Raw genomic sequence first — 18,473 nt, forward strand, 5'->3', positions numbered from 1 at the left:
GAAAATAAACATTAAAATGATGAATTAGTTCGAGTTTAAGTGTAATCGATAGAAATGTGTGTTATGTAGTGTTGACACTTAGATTATTGAATTTTCTATTTGGTCTTTCACTTAAGTAGATATTGCTTCAGTTCTGTTCATTCGATTATCTTGGTTAATATGCCATTCACTTCAGAATAAACCAAGCTTGCAAATGGTACTATGCGCATGTGTACATGATGTATAAGAAGAAGGAAATTCAAGGTAAAATTGCGAATTTCCCGTCCAAAAGTCCCTTGTTTCAAATGCAGCACCCCCTGGTACTGCCCCGACTAAAGGCACCCAAATATAATATACCTTTAAAACTACTGTAGTTTATAAGTAATACATGTGCAAGTTTCATTGTAATACCTACAATAGTTGTGACGGAAAAAATATTTATCAGTTCTGCTAGACAATACCAAATTTCATATTGGAAGAATGTGAGATAACTATAAAATCAAATGAATCCGAACAGTATTATTTATTTGAAATGAAATTAAATCTTTGAGTTTTACGTCCCAATGAGTTTTATGCCGGTAAGGCTAAATTAGACGGTGATGATGAGTAATGAATGAAATGGTGAAATGAAGAAAGTGGGAGGAAACGGGAAAACCCCGAGGAAACCCACGCACACGGTGTTTGTCCACCACAAGGTTCACTTGGCAGGGGCTGGGATCGAACCCGGGACCCCAAGCACCACAGGTGAACGCTCTACCACTGAGCCACCGCGGCCCCTATTATTTATTTATCATGACATACGTCATTCTCTTCAGAATAAAACAGGCTTACAAATGGAATCATGATAATGTGTGTGTGTGTGTGTGTGTTTACGAGAAAAGGGGAAATTGGGGTAAAATTGGGAATTTTCCGTCCAACAACAATCGGCAAGAGCAGAGTTGCTCCAGTATCCCTGATATCGTTTCTCGATCATAGATATAACTTGATAGAAATCTTTCCCATGTTTCTCAATGACTGCTCTGCAATTTTCTGGGAAGAAATCTATGTGGGATTGCAACATATGTATTTTTAGTGATACATTATACCCTATTGCTTGGTAGAAGGTATTAGGTACACCTCTACTTCCTTATAGTTCTGGGACGGCTCGTTTTCCAAAACATTCGTCACCACTTTTCAGAAAGAATCTCATGTAATCCTCTCCTCATTTTCTAACACTGCATCAAATTCAGGATTATTGAGGAGTTAGCGAATTTGAGTGCCAATAAGGATTCTTACCTGATTTTAGTTTCAGCAATTTATGGAAGTTTACGCAGAATATATTTGAAGAATGTTTTGATGCGTCTATGAATAGCCGCCATTCATCGAGATTATCGTCTATGTTAAGTTTACTCATAAGACCAGTTAGGCCTACATTGTTACAACGTAATATGTCACTTTCCACTGAAAATACTGTTTAGGGATTCTGATGTGTTCAAAACACGAACACTTTTAGATCTTCAGAATAAGCTCCCCACTTCTTGAGTTTGGATGCCAGCAGTCCTGCGCCACATTTTGACAACCCAGGTAATTTAATTCAGGTTGAGTATCATACGGTGAATAGATAATGATATTTTGGTTTTATGAGGTTAGGATCGGTGAAAGACGATGAATCTGCAGCAGAATTTGACAATATGGGTCGACATTGTTCGCCTTTTGCTCTTCATCGGTTGAAACACCGGAGTAAGGTACGGGAAGTTGTAGAACCTTTAGTCCTTGAGAGTGTGGCACAGTGACGAACGTTTCAAGGAATATTTGAATAAGTAGCAGTCCACTTTTTTCTTTTATGGATAGACCTTTAATTGGAAGACCTATGCAAAAATAGTAGTTTGAAGTATGATCTGTCGGTTCTCTCCATATCATTAGAACTGTAAATGGCACGCATGAGCTTTTTCCGTGTAGCCAGTCCCGCAAATTTGTAGAACAAGTATTACAACATATATGTGGTGCTCACTTCTTGTCTACATCTCCCACTTTACAGCCAAAGTACAAGTGATAGGCTTTCTTTATGATAGGAGCGAAATTCCATTTTTCGCTTCACTTCCTTAAAAACAACAACTTGTTCTGCACTGTAAACACATTTAAGCGACATGTTTCTGCTTAGTATAGTCATAGAAAGATAAATAATAATAACAGCAACCACTCACCCGCTCAATATCTCACCACCACTACGTCCAAGATGGCAAATTGTAACTACAAAAGAACGTTACACAATATGTTTTCTCTGTCAAACTCTTCAATACAAACTAAACCGTGAAGTGGTTGATATATCTTTGTTAGCGATGAAGTGCGAGTAAAATGGATAGCCAGAGACTACGCAGGAATTCATTTCGGGAGGGGCCCTAAGCTTTTCGGGGGGTCTAAATACAATTTGAAGCTAAATTATATTAAAATTTGTAAAATTTCACCTGAAATTAGACTAAATTTACAAACAAGTCGGGATGTCAATACCTTCAGGACCCAGTATGCCCCTGAGGATACCAATGAAACTAACCGTCAAACAATGGAAGTTTATTGAAATAAGTAGACAGCTCCTGTTGCCACGAATCCTTAATTTGTCCAGCAGAGCACATCGGGTGATAACGTATTTCTTTGAAACCCGAACCAATCTTCAAAAACTAATTTATCGTTATCAGCACCCTAAAATTAGTACGAATTGGTTATTTTATCTCCGAAGCATTTTCACTATTGACCAGTGTTTTCAGAGCAGGTTTCCCCTTATGTAGTTAATACGTTTGTGGATTAAATATGTTCCAAGATTAGTTGATATAAAAGGAAAATTAGTATAATTGAGTTCACTTTTCATCTATTAGTAAATACACATTAGTAACTAGTGTTTTGTAACTTGTATGCTTAGTGCATAAAACAATTTTGTCATCCTCATAACAGATTCCTAAAGTGAAAAATATTAACTGTTAACAATCGGATTGTACCTTTTGTTGCTTGATTTTTCTTAATACTGATACTTACACCTACTTACTGATATAAAAGTGAATTAGATCGTCATTAACCATGCGCGCTGATCTTGGGGATTGGCCTCCCTGGATGTAGATATCTTGATTCGAATTTGTGACAAGGACCTCCCCAAAGCTATACAGAAGTCGTCGTCGCTGTCATTAAGATTCTTATTACACCAATTCTAAGACTACATTACTTAGTTAATGAGATATAGTCCAGATTGTTGATTGATTTTCTTCCTTTAAAAATAACAGTGTCAAACACATTATACAGGGTGAGCACAGAAACAGTCCCACGTTTCAAATTAGTGTAAATTTAATATCCGAAGGAATATTTTGCTGAAATTTTGAACAGTGATACATAAACTCAAAAAGTTTTTGTAGCAATAATTGCAATCACAAACTCGATGTGCGCGCCATCTGTAACACGGGAAATATCGAGGCGGTAATCTAGCTCCAACCACACGTTGTGAAGCATATCCGGTGTGATGTAGTTGACAGTATCTCTGATGCGTTCTTGGAAATCGTTCAGAGTTGCGGGTAGTGGAGGTGCATACACTTTGTCCTTCACAAATCCCCACAGAAAGAAGTCACAAACAGTGAGGCCAGGTGATCTTGGAGGACACTTGCAAAGAACTTGATCATTGACTCCAGAGCGCCCTATCCATCGGTTTGGGAGGTTCTCGTTTAGAAACCTGCGTACAGCACGATGTCAGTGAGGCGGCGCTCCATCTTGTTGTAGAACGAAGTCGTATATCTCTGCATTACTAAGTTGCGGAATCAACCAGTTACGTAGCAATGTTAAGTAACTTTCACCTGTAATTGTTTGTTCCTGAAAGAAGAATGGACCGTGCACCCGACGCTCTGATAGTGCACAAAAAACATTGATTTTCGGTGAGTCACGTTCCACATTTACAGTTGCATGAGGATTCTGGGTTCCCCATATCTTTACATTGTGTCTATTCACCTTTCCACTTAAGTGAAATCGCCTCATCGCTGAAAATGATCTTTGTCAGAAAGTTTTCGTCGTCCTCCATGAAATTTTGCATAGTCTCACAGAACTCACGGCGCTTTACCTTGTCTTGTGGGTATAACTTCTGAACCAACTGTAGTCGGTACGGGTAACACCGCAAATGCTTGCGTAAGATCTTGCTTACTGTTGTTTGTGGCATCTGCAACTCTCTGCTAGCTTTACGTGTAGACTTCTGTGGGCTGTGTACGAAGGCTGCTCTTACGCGCTCCACATTTTCCTCCGAGACTGGACGTCGCCCTGCATGTTCTTTTCTTTGATCACAAATGCACTCCGTCTCAATAAACGTTCTATGCCACTTCACAATGGATTTGTGTGTGTGTGGATCAGCATTAAATTGTCGTTTGAAATCACGCTGCACTCTCACAAAACTGCTTGTTTTTGCAAATTGTAAAACGCACCAGCTTCGTTGCTGTGGGGTGAACGCCATTTTCGATTTTACTGCCCTCTAGCTGCCCTGGTCATATCTAGGATTCTGGAAAGATAGATGGGAAAATGCTTTGAGTTTACTGAGCTCTATACAAAATTTCATGTAAATATTCAATTAAATGTTAATTATATGGCACTTTAAAATCAGGTACTGTGTCTGTGCCCACCCTGTACAGTATATGTATAAATCGATAAATCACATCGAACCAAATAAAATGAGATGCTCGCGTACAAGTTTACAAGTTTAGTTTATAAAAAAAATATGCTGCACTAACAACTGAATCTTTCGTTGCCAATAATCAGTGACAGCTTTCATTCATTGTCCTAGCAGTAGCGAACTAGCAGCTTGCTTGTCTTTTCGTAAGGTGACACACACACACTTTTTCGAACACGCTAGTTGTAATCGTAGGTAATAACAATCAAGTTAATTAAAAAGTCTTGGTAATAAGTATTTTCAAATTGGTTAAAATGAATCCGAACCTGTTTTCGGGACGGGTAATTTGAATAGGGACATCAAAATATAAACCGTCACTTTGGAATGTTTTTAAAGAAAACTACAAAAGTGTTTACTTAAAATATTAACTTTATTTATTATTTACAAGGCTATGAAAAAATATTTCTTCACATTCTTTCAAATACTCACAACTTTCACAATTACAAATTAGAATTTCTCACTAAGTACAAGTTCGTACAAAAAATAAATACCAAAATTTATAGTTGTAAAACAATTCTTCTGTTATAACTTTCGGTTTTAAATTTCACGACTGTAAAACAGGTCAAGAGGACAAAAGTTACTTGTAATATGGGCAAAGTTCCTACAATCTAAGAACCCAGCAAAGCTGACTCTCAGTGAACTATATGAAAAAAAAACTAAATATTCTAAACTTTCTAAATAGAGTACTCAAAAAAGATATCAAGATAGTGTTTGTAAAGAAGTCATGATTATACTAACTACTGCTTACTTATTATCGATGTTATTATTGCTATAATAATTGCGTTTCTTTTTACTTTCTTTATTTATTTTCTGTTAAAGATTATAGCTTCTTATTGAAGACTTTTTATTATTAACCAACTGCATTCTCCTACTTGTAATAAGGAATACATATATTGGTTTATTTCGAAAATATAAAAAAAAGCTGGCATCCGCTTAATGAATTAGGTCAGCCATAGACAGGGCTGCTCGTAGATTTCATGGTCTTTCACACAAATTCTATGCGAGGTTCAACCAAACTTGTGAAATCTCCATTCCCGTAAAGGTCGTCAGAACAAGTTGTAACTTCGTTTTTGTTGAAATAGTAAAGTAACAATATTTATATGGTTCAAGTCTCTTTTTTTTATTATTTCTTCTACTACTTTTAAAGGACCTGTGACACATCCATAAGGTGTCTGGGCCACAACAACCGATGTTGATGAAACTTGGTAAACTAATAAGACACTTTGCAAAACTAATGTAACTAGCAGGAATTTGTCGAAAAAGCTGTAGTTTCTGAGATTTGATTCAGAGCCAGTCGATTCATTAAAAATGACATTTGTCGCGATATCTCGGGAACGGCTCCACCGAGAACAAGCAAACTTTGCAAGCCATAGTAGATATATGATACTTTTGAAACGAAATTAAAACGAATTGTCTGCACCTGCGAGGAGCGTAAGGATACATTATCAGACCTATGATCGCGGTCTATTGGAACACATCAGTGTGATGCAGGCATCTATGCATCAAAGAAACATGCCAAAATCATAGCCCACAGGGTTACATATATATATTTAGTGTTGCCACGAAACGAGCCCTTTTTCATATCTCGTCTCGTCTCGATAACGAGCAAACACTTCGAGACGAGACCTGTCTATTATTTGCAAGACGAGACACGCGACAGTGTTTTAAGGAGACGAGATGTGACAGCTCCAATATCCCGTCTCGTCTCGTAGCAATACTACCTAGTTGTATAAAGCAAAGGCTAACGTAAGAGATCCGCGACGGTAATTACGCAGGCTTGTTCGGGTCACGACTAGCATATAATGGGTTTTCCCTTCATTTTTATCACGAGTTTTGTCTCGTAATGTTCTACGAGACGACACACCAGGCACAGGCTTCGAGACAAACACACGAGACGACACCAGCATCTCATGTTTGCGACGAGACTGCTTCACGCGACGAGATGAGACAACACTAAAGGTTTCGTCTCATGGCCACACTAACTATATATAAGTAAACCCTATGACCTATGATTTTAGCATGTTTCTTTGAAGCATAGATGCCTGCATCACACTGATGTGTTCAAATAGACCGCGACTATAGGTCTGATAGTGTTTCCTTACGCTCGCTTAATACTGTGTTACTGTTGTGTAACATTGATGACTTACAGTACTTGATATCACTACGCCCCGATATGGCGACTATTAACGTTAACTATATGGCTTCTACACAGGTGTAATGGAAATGTATGACTGAGAAGCCAAAGTAAGTACCTAGAGGCGGGTGTCCGGGGGCAGACCACCCCAACATCATCTCACCTCAATTGCTTGAAAACGCTTACCTTTGAGTCTAGTTTTTTTTCTTGCATTATGTTATACTTGTCATGTAGTTCAAACTAAGCAAGAGAAAAATATATCGCAGTCTTTACGTTTTCGAAATATGCGCATGCGCACAGTTACTTGCGCGTTATGCGCAGTTCTGTAAAGGTGAAGACAATTCGTTTTAATTCCTTTTAAAGCTATCATCTATCTACTATGACTCGCAAAGTTTGCTTGTTTTCCGTGGAGCCGTTCCCGAGATATCACGACAAATGTCGTCTTTAATGAATCGACTGTATCTCAGAAATTACAGTTTTTTCGACAAATTCTTGTTAGTCAATTTTGCAGTGTCCTATTAGTCTACCAAGTTTCATCAAAATCTGTTGTTTTGGCCCAGACATCTTACGGATATGTTACAGGACCTTTGAAAATTGAAAGAGTTTTTATGTAAAGTGTATCCCTCTCATAGTGGGCTACTTACATGATGGTGCACCACAGGCACTTCGTCGGTAACTTCAAACTTGAAATACTCATAAATGAATAAACAAAATAAATAAAGAAAAGAAATAAACTGGCTCCCCAAAGACCCGTTTTCCAACAATATTTGCTACGGTTACCTCCTTTGCAGTCATATTAGTAAAGAAACGCAGTTTGTCCTTTACAAAATAATATTTCCTCGACATACATTTACATTCTTTTTAAGACTAAATAATATACAATAAGCCAATACATTACTCACATATTTATCTTCATATTCTCTTATATTTCTTTCATCTTATATATAAAAGAGAACGCACAAATCCTTTGTGAACTCATCACGCTAATACGGCTGAACCAATTTCTTTCATTTTTGGGGGGTTATTAGGATTTGGACCCTAGATGGTTTTTATCATATCACTTTAATTTTCAATTACCAGTGTCTTGAGATAATTGACCATTCAAGTGTCCATAACGTACAAATCCTTTGTTAGTTCATCATAGGTAAAAATAAACGTATTTATATGCAACCCGCATGACCGTGTCACTCGGCGGGTTAACATAAATGACAGGCGATATAATGTTAACATTTACTGCAATCTACTATGGTTTTTATCATATCACTTGAAAGCGAAAAAGTAAAAATTATCTAATTAACAAGGTTTATTGCGTTCCGGGGTGACCCCAGCGAAGCGGGGTGAACGCTGCTAGTTATAATATATTCATGGGCATGTTCAGTTTGGTCCTTTGGAACAAATGCTATAACTTCAACAAAAGTATCACAAATTGCCTACTTATAATACAGTATATATAAAGTATATATATTCTGTTGTTATTTGTGTAAGTGTTATTTTCTTACATACAATTTTCACTTTATGGCTTTCAATGGATAGGTTAGGTTCTCTAAAATAACAATGTGTATGCCATGCTCCTTTTTTGTACTTATAAATTTATTTACACAAAACTTAACATTTCGACTCATATTTCTTTGATTTACATAACTACTGTAGTTATACTCGTATATTTTTCATTAGTTATTTAGATAACCTGAGAATAGATATAAACTATAATTTATAAAGTAGTCGTAACTTCGAAATCAACATGTATTCTTCTTCCATTTCTCATTCAGTCACCTTCTTTTAGATATAAAATGTATTTTTTTTCCAATTGCAAATATAATATAGAGTCACAATGACACAATGGCATGACATGTATAAATATTATAATATCTTACGAATGTTCGTTAAAATGTCATACATAAAAGCTTATACATGCCACGTTCTTGATAATGTTACCTAGAACCCATTACATGTCAATAGAGGCATCTTAGGAAGAAGGGTAATGCATTATACGACATTACATTAGTAGAATCGCTTCTGGTGTTCTTTTAGGTACCTCATTGCAACCACAACATTAGCCTACACCATGAGATGTAGAAAGACTAGAAATATTTTGATTTTTTTTTCCAGTGATTATGTAAGAAATTTAAGAAAGACGATAATGGTGGAATGAAGAAAGTGGGAGGAGCCAGAAGTAACTAGACAAAACTATACGATGTTTGTCCACAAGGCGCACTTGCTGGGAGATTGGATCATAGGAGGGTCCTCACAAAAAATTCAGTTTCTACTAACGTTAGAAATATTTAACTCAATAGTCGTGACAAGGTACAACACTTTCTAGTAAAAATACGGTATAAGATGTAACGTTTCAATACTATAAGAGTATCTGCATCAGACTTAAACACATTTATTCACATTGGATAAGTGTGTTTAAGTCTGATGAAGATACTGTTATAGTATTGAAACTTCACATCTTACACAGTTTTTTACTAAAAAGTGTTGTACCTTGTTACGACTATTGAGTTAAATATAAAATATGTTTACAAGGTCTACAGGTGGTTTTTTTAACGTTAGAAATATTCTTTGAACATATTCTTGTGCATGTTAAGGAGATGCAGAGAATTTTCACCCATACAAAATTAAACATCACTTTCATTACTGCTTACAGTAACTGTATACATATACTTAATTTTTAACTTAACCGGTGGTTTTCATTTGATAATCAGACAAAAGTATCTAGGATAAGCGCATATTATAATTACACATGAGACTGGATTTGAAACAGGTCTAGTGCCTAGGAGATGTCTGTCACACAGGAGGTCCCGGGTTCGATTCCCAGTGGGAGAGGTTTTAAGTTTAAGCACATTGCGGTGGTTCGGATCCCATCTCAAACTGTAGGTCCAAGTTACATATAGCCTCGGTGCTGGAAAGAAACGCTAAACACTAATAATTAAGTAATTAGATGGGTGCTTCTAAGATCAAATATTTATAGAGGATTTTTGATAGGCGTTCAGCATCCATACAATTTTTCGCTGGAATTTATTTCGAAATTTATCCACTCTGATGCCGATCGATGCAGAGGAGAAAATGATTGTCACCTAAATTGAGCTCAATTGCACGAATCACTCTTAAAACGGTAGTTACAATCAATCCAACCCACTTTCCCCCTACTGTCTGTATCAGGCGCATACGCAGCAATTTCTTTCTAGAGGGGGGGGGTCCAATTTCAATTTGAGGATAAAGGATTTTAAAATTTGTAAAACGCCCCTAAAATTAGACTAAATTTACAGAGAAACAGCTTTTGGGGGCGAGCTGAGTCCGGACCATTAGAACCTATCGCCTGTATATGTCCCTGGTTTGTATTTTATTGGTTAAACTAGCTGAAACGCCCGTCCTTCGAACGGGAAGATCAGGTTTATAAAAATATTTGAACTCCCAACTACCCTAACAATATACATTTCAATAATTGATTACACGGTTCATCCCGACTATACATGTCATCCCCCATGTTATCCCAAAGCGTTGATAGAGGTTTCTTAGCAACATTCGGACAGAAACGCCATCGGGGATGGCACCCTTCATCTCCATAAACCCGAAAAGCATGGATTACAAACAAATATCGCTCATTTTCGATTATGTGGACGTCATTCCCCCTGTGACCCCCTAGGGATTGTAGAGGTATCTGACCTCCACTGAGACTGAAACGCTATCTGGATTGTCACCATTTATCTCCGTGACCCCGAAAACTAAGAATTCGACACTAATACCAGTGATTTTCGATTATTTGTATATGTCATCCCCCTCTTGGGAATGATAGGTGTATCTCACCCCTCCAACATTTTTTCCTGGTTATAAGTAATATGTGTACCAAATTTCGTTAAAATTGCTCCGGGCATTCCAGAGTTATGCTGGACAATATATAGATACATACAGACACACCTACATACATTAGGGGGCGTGGTGGCTCAGTGGTAGAGCGTTTATCTCCGGTGCTTGAGGTCCCTGGTTCGATCCCAGCTCGCGCCGTGTGGACTTTGTGGTAGACAAACACCGTGCTCGTCTGTTTTCTCGGGGTTCTCCCGTTTCCTCCCACTTTATTCATTCCACCATTTCACTCATTTCTCATTATCACCGTCTCCTTTAGCCTAACCGTCATAAACGTGGGACGTTAAACTTAAAGATTTCATTTCATTTTTACCTACATACATTATTTTTTACATATTATCTTCCTGTGACCCTCCTATTGATGAAAGGGATATCTTTTGCTCATAATGTTTGTTTCCTCACTGTAAGTAATACGTGTACTAAGTTTAGTTGAAATTGCTCCAGGCATTCGAGAGTTATGCTCGAACAAACATACATACACACATACGTACATACGTATATCCTTTTTATATATATAGATAATGCGTTAACAAGTTTGATTAATCTACGTACAGTACAACCTCGTTTATCCGGCCCTCATTCACCCGGATCTCCGGATAATCCAAACCGATTTTGTAGAAACTTTTTAAAATTTAATGTTCCCATAGATAATAATTTTTAACTATGATAGCAAGAGCGTAACCATAAGTACGACAAACATTTTCTTTTTGTTTTGGTTAAATGTACAATTCGTGTATAACTTAGATTTCACAATAAATTATGGTAATACTGTATCTAAAATGCTGCTTATCGAGTTTTAGAAAGCTTTACTCACAAGACGTTGAAGTGAATTGACTCAGAATTTGTTTTGCTTATTATCCATGTTATCAGGATTATTCGGATTTTCGATTTTCCAGATTGCCTTTGGTCCCAGATAGTCTGGATAAACGTGGATGTACTGTATATAAAAAAGACGTATGTATGAACGTATGTAGACCCTATGTGTATGGGTGTATATGTTCTAGCATAACTCTGGAACACCTTGAACAATTTCAACCAAACTTGGTACACGTATTACTTAAGCCTGTCTCAGACGGGAGTGAAGTAAGGCTGTGATTCACGATCTAAAATTCACGACCTTACTTAACGATCGTGTGAGAAGTAACTTGCCAATAGTTCAGGTTGAGATTTTCTGCTGTTCTTATTTGGATCATGACTTGGAAGAAGTAGAAGCTGTTTCTATTTTCTTCTGGACTTGCATAAAACTACCAATCAGAAAAGAGTAGCGCCTGACGACATTCAGCTTTATTTCTCGCTGTAATTTCAAAACAATGCTGCCTGGACAAGAGAAGCATTAATAGTATTAATAGAGCCTTACGAAAAATATGATTTTTTGTATAACATGAAGCACAATTTATATTATTTTAAAAAAATGCAAGAATAAAGACCTTAGAGAAAGTATGCAGTGAAGGTATCCGCCCGAACACTACAGGTGTGAACGAATGTAATTATATTTTTTGAAAGAGTAAAAATAGGTTATTTAAGTATATTGTGCAATTTGTAGGTCTATACCAAATAATAATAATAATAATAATAATAATAATAATAATAAAAATAAAAATAAAAAAAATGTAACGTTAGAAAAGTGCAGGTTTACTTCTGGCGCACCACTCGAAATAACTTCAAAAATTAGAATTCTTGTACTAATTACCTTCTTATTGTTTTCTAAATGATTTATGCTGGGCGACATGAAAATATCCACATGGCTTAGTTAAAATTCAAGAGGATATCATAAGCAATTGTTGAAAAGTTATAATTCTTTTACGATTTGCGTATAAATACAGCGTATGAATGCATGCATAAGAACTACAGCCCCCCCCCCCCAAAAAAAAAACAACCTGCGCTAGATCGCCACTAAAACGCACGAGTGCTATCTAACCAAGTCATAGCAGAGCGAAGCTGTAGGGCCCGAGAGTTAGCGAAGGAGTGCGTCCGAAGGGAACAGACGCGTCAGCGAAGGTGCGTATCCGAATAAGCGAGGGTAGTGAAAACGAGTTGGTTTTGACCATGATACGAGTTTCAATAACATTTGCTATGGTTTCATACTAGTATCGTTCCACTTATAAACAAAATACAACTTCTCTAAACTGTGCAGAAATTCACCGCCAGTGAAAAACAGTTTTTTTTTTTTTTTTTTTACAGGCATCTTTCATATCAACTCACTTATTTTATCCGTCGTAAAGCACTTCTAATAATTTTAGACTAGTAATCCTACACTTGTAAACATAACATTCAGATGTGATGCGACAAAAGTAAACCAGTGCCAAAAACAGAAACAATGAGAGTAATTTGTCATCAGTGTTATGTGGCTTTCGTGAAATTTTAAGGAACAGTTCTACAATGCTGGCACAATACAAAAATTTCGGGTATAGTGCATGAGATGGGTTCCTGGCGCGGTATAAGTTTACTTTATGCGCTATGTGGGCATTTTTTGTGGGTACTGAGCTGAGCGGATGCACTCAGTACCTATACTAGAAAATTGCTCTTTCTTCTTTATTTTAGCTTTCCGCGCCTGATAACTGCCCTCATTTACATATTTGGACAAGTCATTTATTTTTCAGTTCTACAATCTGGTGGATCCAAGGATCTACAGATTATTTTTAGCTGATACAGACTCCCTCATGTTCGTATCTCGCTGCTGAATTTTCGGAGTTACTAATTTCAATAGCGTATGGAATTCTGAATAATAATCCATTCTGTAGATTTTTTTTTGGGGGGGGGGGGGGTAGGAACGAGGATTTTCTGTAAGTAGTTCATTATTGGTCATTGAAAATACGGTGCTTTCCTGTGCATTATTGCGGCGAAGAATTCACTCTCTAAACCAGCTCCTTTTTACTCTTTCTCTCTCTCTCGTTTCTTTTCGGGGGGAGGACGGATTTTGTGTCAGCAACTCATATTGTGAAATAGAAAAACAATAGCATTTACGATTACGACAGTTGATTGCTCTGCGCGCAAGGGCGCCCATCAAGGAGGGCAAGCTGGGGCGCTCGCCCCCAAGAGGAAATAGCAGACAGGTTGCTTTAGACAGGTGCTTTTTATTTGTTTTTTCCGGGTACAAAAGTTCTAGCGCCTAAGAAATTACACTACGTAATATTGCAAATTTGCAAGTGGATTTATTCACATTGCAAATTTGCAAGTGGATTTATTCACATTGCAATTTGTGGTAATAAAAAATATCATTAGAAGATATTATTGTAAAAAGTAAGTTTTATTTCTTCATCCATCGCAAGACTTGGGGGCCTCTTATACCTCGCCCTCCCCCAATATCGATATCAACAATTCAGGATATGTCGATGTCGATATACTTGCGATATCGAATTGATATATGATAATATCGATATCAATATATCGACATATCGCACACGCCTAGTTCCGAGAAATGATGCTTGAAATATACTGGAATCAACAATCAAAATCTAAGTATATTCTTCCATTTCTGTATCCAAGGTTGAGGGGGAAGGGTGTGAACTTGAATAACAATTTTAAGCCGAAAGTTGTTAAAATAAAAGTAGTTATGCTTCCGACTTAATAGAAAGCTATTACCTTTTACTTCTGTTTCTGATTGTCGATACAAATCAGCGACAGTACACATACTTTACATAGTACAGCAATATTCTCTATAATTTTTCACAACCACAGATGAATTTCCTGTGATTTTAAAGTGGAATGTTCTTCAAAATAATCATAATTCATTGTACATATTTCAATCAGTACTTTTGCCACGGACTGAAAGCTACAACACTAATAAAACTAGAAATAAGAGATTTCTTTCATTTTTCTCTCTGACTCAAATACTTCTGCATTTTGCTAAGATTGTCATTTCTTTTAAATATAGGTCTAATATCCCGGGCTAATTCTGACTGGGATCCTGCTTTTAGGGATGAGTATAGGCAAGTTGGAGGGAGTTTTATTTCAAACTTGACTCCACTCGTAAAATTTTCTCCAACTGAACTTGAGCCTATTGAAAACGAAGCAAATTCTGGGTGTGGTTTTAAGCATTCTGGAAAGAAAATATGAGGGCTTGAGGCACAAGAATACAAAGGATCATACGGGACTATAAAGCCCACTGTACTGCAATAATAATAATAATAATAATAATAATAATATTATAATGTTTATTTCTGTGCCATGAACAACGTAACGGCAAAAATACAGCACTTTATCAGACAATATAAACACATATTACATACAATGTAAGCTACATACTGAAACAATAAAACATAATGATAAAATGAAGTAAAATAATATCGGATTAATAATTCCTTGTCAAATTAACACCATTTTTTAGTATCAAAATAGTCGTCATAAATAGTAAAAATAATATTTGTCAAGCTCTAAAATTCATGCTTTTATACTGATAAAAATAAACTAAATTAAAAGAATTGGCCAATCTTCTTAAAATTACAGATTTCGGATTCAACGGAACTAATGTTGATATATTTCTTGTATTATACACCCTCCATTCCAAAAGAAACCGAACTTTTGAAAACAAATAGTACCACTAGTGCCATCTGTTGTAATATTTTACCGGTAGATGGCGTAGTCCCTCATTGACAACTGGTATAAATGTCATGACATTTGGATGCACAGCAACAAAGTTATTGCGTTTCAACTGTCAGTGTGTTGTGTACATCGGTCGGAAAATGAGTTTCAAACAACGAGCTGCAATTGAGTTTTGTGTTAAACTGGGTAAAACTTTTAGTGAAACGCACCAAATGCTACAAAATGCATATGGTGATGAGTGTCTATCCCGTACGCAAGTTTACGAGTGGTTCAGGCGATTCAAATCGGGTAGAGAGACGCTGGATGATGGCGAAAGATCAGGCCGTCCCAGAACCGGATTATCGGAAGAAAACATCGAAAAAGTGCGTGAATTCATCAAGCATAACAAAAAATCGTCGGTGAAAGTTATTGAAATGGAATTAGGCATTCCTCAAACAACCGCATACCGCATTTTGACCGAAGTTTTGGGCCTTAAGAAGGTTAATTCGCGGTTTGTACCACACAAACTCACCGAAGACCAAAAAGTTGATCGAATTGCGCATTGCAAAGACATCGTTAAAAGTGCTCGGCAGGATCGAAACTTCTTGAAATCGATTGTAACTGGTGACGAGACGTGGTGTTTTGAATATGAGCCCGAAACAAAGCGGCCAAGTGCTGAATGGAGAGCGCCGGATGAAGGAACACCCAAAAAAAGTCGCTTGGTGAAGTCAAAAGTTAAGGTGATGCTGATTTGTTTTTACGATTCAAAAGGAATTATCCACAAAGAATTTGTTCAGCCCGGCCAGACAGTCACTGGAGAGTTTTACTTGGGCGTCATGAAGCGTTTGCTGGCAAGAATTCGTCGTATTGGGCCCGAATATCGCGAAATCGGCAGTTGGACTCTTTTGGACGATAATGCACCATCACATCGTTGGCGACTTGTAACTGAATTTTTGGTCAAAAATCACATTATTCGGTTGCATCATCCGCCCTGTTCACCAGATCTCGCTCTGTGCGATTTCTATCTGTTCCCGAAACTGCATTTGGCGATGAAAGGAAAGTGGCACGCATCGATTGATGCCATTGAGAAGGCGACGACCGCTGTCCTAAAGACCATTCCAATAAAGGACATGGAGAAGTCGTTTGACAACTTGTTGGAGCGTGCAAATATGTGTATCGATGCAGAAGGGGAATACATTGATTAATAAAAATGATTTGTTCCAAAATGTACATTGCTTTTTTGTTTTTTTAAAACGTTCGGTTTCTTTTGGAATGGAGGGTGTACATTGGTACCCTTATACCTATATTATGCAAGCAATATTCACTATGAAAGCTATTGTCTAATAGTTTCTTAATAAAATCTCTCTCAATAACTTTTCTCCTATCGCTCAAAGCCTGCAATCCCCAAAATTGACACCAGTATTCATAACTACGTGAGTAGTAATCTCTATTCATTTTATAGCAGAGTAACCTCATAAAACATTTTTGTACTGATTTAATTTTGTTTGCCAATGTTTTACCTATACTATTCCAAATAACTACACCGAACTCTAATTGATCTTGCAAGCATCTTGTATAAATATACATATGAGCTGGCATTTCTAAACTCAGGCCATTGTTTGAAAATAAACCCTATTATTCTTCTAGTCCCTTGGATTGTATCATTTATATGATAGGTAAATTTCATGTTTCTGTCAAACACTATACCCAAATCTTTAATCTGTTCGGCTTTATGCAATGTTACTCCATTAATTACATATTTGCTCACGTAGTATTGGGTTTTGTTAGTAGGGTCTATATGATATGCATTTAGTTTTCTCACAATTTATTTTCAATAAGTTACTTTTACACCATGTACTAACAGTATCTAGATCTTCCTGTAGTAAGTAGTTATCATACTCACTATTTACTATTCTAAATAATTTTAAATCATCGGCATACAACAAAATATTTGAGTATTTAATTTTCTCAGGCAAATCATTAATAAATATTGAAAAAAGAAGAGGTCCCAGAGGAGATCCCTGAGGTATGCCATTCTTTATATAACCGTAACTAGAGGTTATTTGACCAATTTTTACTTTAAACGTTCTGTTTCCTAGATAGCTTACAAACCATCGAATGTACAATGGAGATAGACCTATGTTTCTTAATTTATCAATAAGAAGTTCATGCTCTATGGAATAAAAGCTTTTGACATATCTATATATATAGTGTCTACTTGTAATCTATTCTTAAGTCCTAAATCTGTAAAATCAGTAAAATGTACAAGATTTGTTACAATCGATTTCCCTTTATAAAATTCATGCTGAAATTCACTTAATTTGTTTTTTACATTAAAATATAAATGTTTGTGTATTATAATTTCAAAAATCTTGCAAAATGCATTGACTAGTGTTATTGGTCTATAATTTTTTATAATTCTACGATCACCTGCTTTGTGTACTGGTATAATGTATACTTGTTTCCACATTGAAGGAAACTCACCATTTCTCAGGGATGCATTAAATATATTTGTTAAAACAGTTGACAATTCGGTACTACAGGCTTTAATTATATAATAGGGGATATTGTCAGGACCAGGCGCTGTGCTCGCCTTAATAACTTTGATTGCATGAATTACATCAGACTCAGTGATATTCGGTATATCTATGACGTCATGATTGCTAATGAGCGAAGGAGAATTCATAGCCTGCCTATCTGGGTATTGTCCTAATTCTAAAGTAAAATTTTCACTAAAAACATCTTTAAATAATTCCACAACATCATTTAATTCAGTAACTGATTTGTCATTATGTTTCATTTCAGTTGGTATTTGCTTGCCATCGGAACTTTTAAATATTTTCCAGAAAAACATATTGTTATTGACAACACTATTTTCCAGACTCATATAATATGATTTTCTCGCCTCCAAGTATTTCTTTTTGACAATTTTCCGTAAATCGGAGTATCTTTGATACAATGTATTACTATTTGTTTGTCTTGCTTTAACAAAATATTTGGTTTTCTTATTAATTAATGATTTCAGCTCTTTGTTCATCCAAGGGTCTTTGTATTTAGGCATATTACTAATTGGTTTCTTAGGTACACAATTATCTAGCACATCATATATATTGTTATACAATATATTGGTCAATTCATTAATATTACTACTCTTTGTATCTATTCGATCCACTTCCTTAATTCCATTATATACACCTAGAAAATCAGCATTTTTAAAATCATAAATTCTGGCTTGATTTGAGGTGTTCCCAAAGTCATTACTATCATTTTTTGTTATTTTCCATTCAAATAGAAAAGGTGGATGGAAAT

Source organism: Thermobia domestica, chromosome 7 (assembly GCF_964235325.1).
Source record: "Thermobia domestica chromosome 7, izTheDome1.hap1.1, whole genome shotgun sequence".
NCBI classification, from domain to species: Eukaryota; Metazoa; Arthropoda; class Insecta; order Zygentoma; family Lepismatidae; genus Thermobia; species Thermobia domestica.